Source organism: Passer domesticus, chromosome 1 (assembly GCF_036417665.1).
Source record: "Passer domesticus isolate bPasDom1 chromosome 1, bPasDom1.hap1, whole genome shotgun sequence".
Classification (NCBI taxonomy): Eukaryota; Metazoa; Chordata; class Aves; order Passeriformes; family Passeridae; genus Passer; species Passer domesticus.
Genome location: NC_087474.1, coordinates 144,825,155 through 144,832,567, shown reverse-complemented (window position 1 = coordinate 144,832,567; position 7,413 = coordinate 144,825,155). Strand labels below are relative to the sequence as shown.

General features: G+C 34.8%; 1 long non-coding RNA gene across 3 annotated transcripts; it reads right to left on the bottom strand.

Annotated features, from left to right (window-relative positions):
- Positions 1 to 299: 299 nt before the first annotated feature.
- On the bottom strand, positions 300 to 7,152 carry LOC135289845 (uncharacterized). 3 transcript variants are annotated; one of them, XR_010352585.1, is made up of 3 exons: positions 7,012 to 7,152; positions 6,300 to 6,461; positions 300 to 3,048 (listed from the first exon to the last, which is right to left on the bottom strand). It is a non-coding gene; the product is annotated as an uncharacterized LOC135289845 (long non-coding RNA). The 3 variants fall into 3 exon arrangements; XR_010352587.1 differs by lacking the exon at positions 300 to 3,048 and adding an exon at positions 3,254 to 4,919; XR_010352586.1 differs by lacking the exon at positions 300 to 3,048 and having other exon boundaries at positions 6,260 to 6,461.
- Between the last annotated feature and the right edge of the window lie 261 nt (positions 7,153 to 7,413).

Sequence of the window (7,413 nt, the reverse complement as noted above, 5' to 3'; positions counted from 1 at the left end):
AATAATATATGTCTAGTACAATGTATTTGGTCAGGCATCAAAGAAAACCTTTTATTTGTGAAATGTTAATTAAATATGTTCATGTGTTATAAAGGTACAGGAAAAGACAAACTTTGAAAATATGTGAAACAGGAGCAAATCCTCAGAATTCTGGTACACACTTTAACCATATATTTATTTATACTTTAAAAAAACAACTTTTAATTTTAAAAATAATCTCACAACTGAATTATATTGATATGTTTAAGCTCTTTCACTTTCTAGTCTGTTTGTAAATGTTGTATGTAGGTTGCTATAAATAAAATCTAGGGTATGTAACCCTCTGCAAGTTAATTAACAGATACATGTGAATATCTTGTGATTGGGATAGGTGTAATTTAAAAGAAAAAAATAGCAATCAGTGGAAAAGATGATGCATGACATTATTTATAGGAAATAATATCACTATTCACTTCTTCTTACTAAAGAGGAACTATTGTATTTTTTCATTCCAGGAGTAAAAACACTGTATTTTACAATCTAATGTAATTCAGTCATCCTATCTATACATTGAAACTGCCTATTTATAGATAGAAGAATTAGTAAAGAAATATATCTTTAGAAAGGAGCAAACATGTTAAAAGATATAAAGTGTGCTGAGCATTCTATCAGGACATCAAGGAAATAAATGGTTAGAATAAACATTTATCTTTTGTTCCAAAGCACAACTTAACTTTGCTCACAAATGTTGCTCTTGATGAGAATAATAAATCTCTTTAGATGGGAGACAAAGTTCATGTTTAAAAAAATGCAATTCAATATGGAGCTACCATGTAAATGAGTTGCCTGACAGAACTGGAAAAGATAAGGTATTGTAAAAAACATGGAAACATCAGTCGGATTCAAGAGACAGTCAGAACTTGTGTTAAGAACTTGTGGTTGGAGACAGCTTAACCAGTATAACAAAAGCTGTGTGTGTAAGCAAGGGAATTAATTCACCTCTTCCCGAGGGCAAGCAGGGATCCAGACATCCCCAGGAAAGCAGGATTACTTGGGAAATACAGAACCACAAAATCGAGTCCAACCTGTCACCCAACACCACCTGTCCACTAGACCATGTCACTTGGTGCCAAGTCCAGTCTTTCCTTACACACCTCCAGGTACAGTGACTCCACCACCTCCCTGGGCAGTCCATTTCAATATCTAACTACTCTTTCTGTGAAAAATTCTTCCTTAAACTTCCCCGGTGCAGCTTGTGTCCTCTTGTCCTATTGCTTGTTTCCTGGGAGAAGAGGCTGACCTCCACCTGGCTACATCCTCCTTTCAGGTAGGTGTAAAGAGCAATAAGGTCACTCCTGAGCATCCTCTTCTCCAGGAAGAGAAATGTCATAGCTGCAAATGTCCTCCCTCATACTTCTTCTACCCCCAGATTTATGTTTTATATTTTGAGTGTGACAGCAGATAGCCTGGGATATCCCTAGAATCCCTAGAATGTGGTGTCATCTATCCTGTCATCTATCCTCTCCAAACATATAATTCAGAAAACATAAAGCATAATGTTAATTATTTTTTTAAATCCTTCTTATCATTTGTCCCTTTCAGTTGATTTTGATGCTCTACTAGGCATGTAGAGACCAGATGACTATAGAATAAATGTGGGGTATGGGCAGACAACTTGTAAAGAGATTGTCTTTGCAATATCAGTAAAGACCATATATGCTTATAATAATAGTAAAAGACTGATTCAGCTTCCCTGGAAGAATATGTGAATTTTCTCTCCCACAAGAATTGAGTTACATCTTCATCTATCATAGATCTTATTCATAAGAGCATATTTTTTGGAGAGAAAAGTATAGACTAATAATGAGTGAGAATTTCAGGACTGACTTCAATTATCTAGAGTACACCATTATCTAAATGCAGCAATCTGGAAAAACAGTGGCATGACAATGTTATCATGGGCAGACATTAAATTAATCTAGTTGAAATTTTATGCAGGAAGAATAACTTTACTAAAGAATGAAGAATCTTGTCTTGCATACCAGAACCAATACAAAAATAATCTAAGAATAACTTAACCTGTCAGAAAGATGTTAGTCAGAGTATCATGGAATAATTGTTATCCAATAAGTATTAGTGTTCAGACTTTTACAACAGTATTGAAGAAAAATAACTTAGTTTGTTCATGGAAGGATTTTTAAAATTCTTTTTATCCTATGGTTTGTTGTTTGATTTTGTAGCTCTTTGTGTCTGTGCTTACCAAAGCTCAGCTACTGTCATGGGCAGCACTCGAACACAAAGATTTTCTTCTGAGATTGGTACAAAGCATGGTGTAGGATGGAGACAAATAGGTATTTTGAGTACCTGGGAAAACCACACCATAAGACAAACCTAAACTAGTTTATATCTCAGATGACCGGGTGTTTAGTTGTGGATAAACTGTTCTTAATATAGATTCACCAGAAAAAAATTAGATTCTTAATGAACAACTATTTCATAATTTGCTTTAAATTCATTATTACATATGAGGATACATAGTCACGGTAGAAAAAAAAAAGGAAGGTTATTTTAAATATAATTAGAAGAGGGTTTGGGGCAGTGCTCCTGTGTGAGCAGAGGGGAGGGGCTGCACACAGCCAGATGTGGCTGGTCCCACCTGCCATGACGAACAGCTGAGCCCTTCAGCCAAGCTGGTGGTGATTCTGTGGTAAGATATTTTCAAAAAGGCAAAATGCCAGAAAGCAGAGAGGACTAGGGGAGGAAAACAACAAACATAAGAAATGATCCTGTGCCGACCAAGGTCATACATGGAGGAGGAGATGGAGGTGCTTCAGGCGCAAGGGCAGTGGGTCCCCTGCAGTCCATGGTGAGGACCACACTGGGGCAGCTGTAGCCCGTGGAGGTCAGTACACCAGAACAGGTGGATCTTGCCTGAAAAAACAACTCCCATGAAGAATCCATTCTGGAGCCGATATTACTGAAGGACCATGTCTGGTGAAGGACCCATGTTGCAGCCTGACCCATGTTGGACCCTGAAGAAGGGCCCCCATACTGGAACCGGATAACAGCCTGAGGAAGGAGAGATTAATTATTATGAACTGAATGCAATGCCCATTCTCCAACCACCCTGCATCCCTCAGGGAGGATGAGGTGGCAGAGAGTAAGAAATGAACATGTCAAGAAAAGCCTAGGGGGAAGAAAATGTCTAGGGGGAGGTGCCTTTGCCTTTCAAATCTAATTGGCAATAAATTAAATTAATTCCCATGATGTCTAGACTGTTTTTCCCTTAATGGTAGAAGCATTAATTGTTTTCCATATCTTTATCTCAGTTACTGACTTTTTTCATTTTATTTTCTCCTCTTGTCCTACTACAGAAAGGGAGTAAGAGAGTCACTGGATGGATATCCACTGGCAGCCAGTGAAGGCCAACATAGCACAGTAGCATATGAAAATATGGTAGGGTAAGTGATCCCTAAAAGCATTTGGAGACAAAACCAGTAAAATTTACATTATTTTTTAAACCATTTCTTTATGGATTTCACTCTGCGTGTGTAGTACTTGCTGGCCTGTTTTTACCCTCACAAGACCTTTCTGACCTGATGTTTCTTAGTTTACCAGTTGCTTTATTAAATATTTCATATATTTTAAAGTTTCAATACAGCATGCTCAATTAATTAGCCATTAAATAACCAGTTATCAGCAATGGGTAGAAAACAAGCTTGAGTGACCTATGGTAGCTAATTCTTCACTATAGGATATCTGACAACAAAATGGTGACCTGTGCCCTGAGAATTGTTTTACTTCCCAGATAAACTGTGTTTTCCTCCAATTAAAATGTACAGCAACTATCTTGTTTCTTCAGATGTGTTCAAAATATATAAAAAAGTTTTTCTTGTACTTTATATCATCCTGCATATTTGAACATAAAATAATGGCACAAGAGAAATCACTTATCTATTTTTCAGAGGAATCTACTATTCCTATCATAGTGAGTGTGCTATTCTGTAGGGAATTGCTAAGTGGATTAAAAAGACAGCAGGAAGTTTGTTGCCAACATCTTTATTAAAGGCAAGAGAATTCATATAACTTAATCCAATTACTCAAAGTAGTCAAACACTGTGCAAAGAACAAGGGAATGTACCAAGGGATACAATTCTGGCTTCATTATTTAATTGTTTCTCCTTTTATTTAGTATCTAAGTAAATTTAAAGATTATAAAAAGGGGTCTTAATACCAACATTAGATACAGAGGTTCAAGATATAGCTATCTCAAATAGCACTAGCTAACTTAATAATAAATAAAATCCCTAAATCCTTTAAAATAGCATCTCATCCATTGGTTAACCCAAAGTGGCTAACATCTATAAGATTTTATAGTTTAAGGCTATGCATTCTTTTTTCTCTGAAAATTGATTAATTTTAATTGGTTATTAATAGGAGAGAGAAGCATGTATGCATGAAGAAAGCACTTCAAAGATCCTATTAATTTCATCTTTTATACAAAAGGCATCTTCCAGTTTCCCTAAGTGTAAGAGGCCAGACTTTGTGCCTTTAAAATCTATAAAGTAATTTTAATAAGAGAATAACATTTACTTATTATTTACTACAATAACAAAACCACATGCAATTTAACAAGAAAACATTCAATTAGAATGTGGTGGGTTGACCTTGGCATATTTTTTACCACAAAAAAACCAACATACCTAGTGGGTGGTGTACCTTGACTTAGAGGTCTAATTCTGAAGGGAAAAGGCAAGCAGTTTCAACTATTGGCTAGCAGAAATGAAGTTACAGCTCCAGTCTTCTGCCTTTTTACCTAGTCTCTTCTGCTAGTTAGTTCATGATGCAAAAAGGTATTTCTTTACAGTATGAGTTTATTTGAAATATAGGTATACAGAATTAGGCATAAGATTTTGCAGAATACCATCTTCTCCAAAAACCTGAAGTAACAGGCATATTAATTTAAGACTATTGAGTGGTCTGTGTTTATTTCTTATATACAATTTTGCTTCACAAATGAGTAAAGTTCTGTCTGAAAATCTGCAGAGGTACCTTCAAACCTGAATCATTCAGTGATTAACAAAATAATCACACATTTTTTTCCCTACTGCGTTCAGAAATCAACTGTAACTTCAAGGCTCTTTTAGAAAACTATATATAAAGAAAACAGTTTTGTACTTTCAGGTTTGCTGTTTCATCTCTTTTGCAACAATACTGTTCTTGTAAACAGCATTTTTCTCTTTAAATGACAATTTGTTTTGAAATATTCTAAAGGTACCATTTTGCATTTTACAAACTTGACCTTTATTATTGCCACTAGGGGAACAAAATTAAGTTTCATTAGCATTTTTTTTTTTTCTGGCAAAGACCTTCAAACAGCAGCTGAAAGAAATTGATTGAGTAGGTATGCACAGATGTATAACAAAAGAAAAATTACTTTTCTTTAGAGCAAACAATAGGACCTTAGTGACACTGATCTGGTGCAGCTCTCATTAATGGACCTGTCAATTTTCCTACTTTTTATTTTGTCCATCCCCATTTTAACAAAACAGTGAAATCTTTCTCCAATTTATATGGCCAGAATAAAATTAATCTTAAATTGTGACACTGAATTCTCTAAACTATAAATTATTAAGAAAAAAATAATTGTCTGAAAGAATAGATTCTAAAGACATCCAACACAAGAGCATATCTAATATCTTCTGCTGAAAACCAATAAATTACTAGCAAATTATAATGGAGTAAAAGATGCTGTTGGGTTGTTTCAGATATTTACTAAAGACATAATTTTCAACCTGATGTACTGAAAAATTTCAGAAAAAAAATTGAAAATTTAAAAGCTAGAAAGAGCATAAAAACAGTGGTCATAGAGTCTTAGGAATATAAAATTTTGTCTCACATTTTCACTATGAAATTATCCTGCACTGTCTCATAAAACATGATCAATTATGCTAACAATCAAGGAAAAATTCCTGATAAAAAATTAGTTTACAGCTGAAGGATGAGACTCATAAAATTGGTTTTGATAACATACCTAATGTTCTAGAGTTTCTGCCTGTAAATACCTGCTGAAAGGTGCACAACTGGCAGAGAAAACACCAAAGAAATAGCAAATATTGATCGCTATCAGAAAGGAAGACTTTTTTGGAGGGCATGCCATATTTGAGTTCCTAAATATTTGTAAGTGCAGGATCACAAGAGGATAACCTCTTAAGTTTTATTTCCTTTAAAATACAGTACCAGAAACTCCAGGAAAACACAGAAAAGCTGAGTGCACATGTTTTGATGTTGCATGACTGTTTTCTACATATTTACCATACCAAACAGGCTGTTCATCTTGCTCAGACAGTGCTGTTGCAGTGTTTAACCTTATTTGCACCTTGTCTCATTAAGCAGTCTCTGTGATGTCTGTAAACCATTTCTGCAGCATGAGGGAAGTCAGTTAAGCAGACAGTTTCTGAAGTATCATACACGTTTCACATCTGAGGAAAGAGCAAAGCAAAGCTTTTTTCCACCACCTTTCTTTTTCCCATGCTTCTGCTCTCTTGTACTGTATGGAGCACACACAGCCTTGCAGATGGGAAAGGGATAACATTTCACTAACCAAAAGGCCTGTCTTGATAGACTTTTTTCAGCCGTGTTATTTTTACATTTTCTAGAATGTTTTTCATAAATGTATGCACATACACATATATCTGCATATTCATCTCACATTCTTAAAGCAGTTCAGGTAATTTTCCTACTATGTCTTAACATTAGGAACACTGATTTCTTCTTGGAAAAAGAAAGTGCTTCCAGTAGTACTGAGACTGCATTGGTTTTAACTATCTGTAAATGTGTTATGGGCTCTCAGGATAAATACCAGCATTAGTGATCACCTAAATCACTTTTAATGGAAATTTTCATTAAGAGAAGGAAGTAAAAAGTACATTAATTTAAAAATATTTTATAAATAAAAGGTTTTTTTAAATTTTTTTTTCTTAAATATTCATCATATATTAAATGAAAATAAATAAATACTAAAAATTATACATCATTATCTTGTAAATTTTTCTATGCCAAGGTATGAGAAAGGCATGTCTTTCTTCCTGACTTGAGTTTATCCAAAAGGTTGGACTATCGCAGGAGTCTTGGATACATTTCAAGGGAAGATGTAGCCTGGTCTAGTGGAAGGTTCCCTGACTATGACAGGGCAGTCGGAATTGGATGTCTTTAAATTCCATTCTAACTCAAACCATTCTAAGATTTTGTGGAGATGTATAAACACTTCCAACTAAAGTGAAATACTTTCAATTACTTTTCAATACTGCTTTTAGGGCAGGTCATAATTGAAATTTACAGATTTGTATCCAGCTGTTTTCCCTAAATCTTTTCCAATTTAGTAATAAAAAAAGATTCCCCCTTATGCATTCTCTCCTGTTTTCCTCTTAAAGC